This window comes from Octopus bimaculoides, chromosome 16 (assembly GCF_001194135.2).
Source record: "Octopus bimaculoides isolate UCB-OBI-ISO-001 chromosome 16, ASM119413v2, whole genome shotgun sequence".
NCBI lineage: Eukaryota > Metazoa > Mollusca > Cephalopoda > Octopoda > Octopodidae > Octopus > Octopus bimaculoides.
Window position 1 is genome coordinate 14,815,058 of NC_068996.1, and position 1,083 is coordinate 14,816,140.

The window sequence follows — 1,083 nt, forward strand, 5'->3', positions numbered from 1 at the left end:
CCTCCTTCTTCCCTTCACTCCCCTAGTTCTCTTCCCCTCTTCCCTTTATCTTTCTATATATATAATTACATATATATGTGTATGTATATATGTCTGTTTGTGTGCGTGTGAGAGAAACTGAGAAAGTGTTTGTGTATGTGAGTGCGTGTGTGTGTGTGTGTGTGTGTGTGTGTGTGCCTGTGTGTGTGTGTGTGTGAGTGAGTGTAATGCCAATGATTCACTCAAAAGTTACTCGGAGATTCATGAGAACTTTACCTTCAGGCTGTCATTTGCGCAGAGTCTGAAAGGGCACCTCACGTGAAAAACTGAGTGGAGCTTACATAAATGAATGCACTTTGCTATATATGTATTATCGTGAAAACGCCATGACATGTTTAGATTTCTAAACACAGAGAGTCACACACAGAGTCATACAGGCGCGCATATATACATATATATATATATATATATAAACACACACATACAAAAATGTTGAGAGAGAGAGAGAGAGAAAGAGAGAGACAAAGAGTGAGAGAGAGAGAGAGAGAGAGAGAGAAAGGTGGGAAGTGGGAGGCTTATTTAGATATAAATAGCTAAAAGCAGATAAAAAATATTATCAGATTTACAAAAAAAAAAAACAAAGCATGTAAAATAGTACTAAAATGCAAACTAAAAAAAAAATGCAGAAAACTATAGATAGGTATTGTAAAAAAATGTGTGCGTGTATGTAGGGGTTACTAATTATCTTGCTTGAGAATAAAGACCAAACTGTAACAGAGCAATATTCTAAGTCTGTTGTATAGGGAATTCTTTATTTCATGGTATTAGTGTTACCAATGTCATTGTTCGCGAGAAGAGATGAAGATAAAAACACAGCAAAAGGAATAGAAGAAAACAAGAAAGGAAGAAAGTGAGTGAGAGAGAGAGAAAGAAGGGGGGGGATAGAGAAAATATTTTCTTGAAAAGAGCGTACGTCTTGGTAGGTAGACATTCTTAGAATTGATTCTGGACAAGTTATTTCCGTCGGGGTTTAACTTATCGCTTCTTGTTATTGTTGTTGTTGTTATTACCATTGTCACCACCACCACCACCACCACCACCACC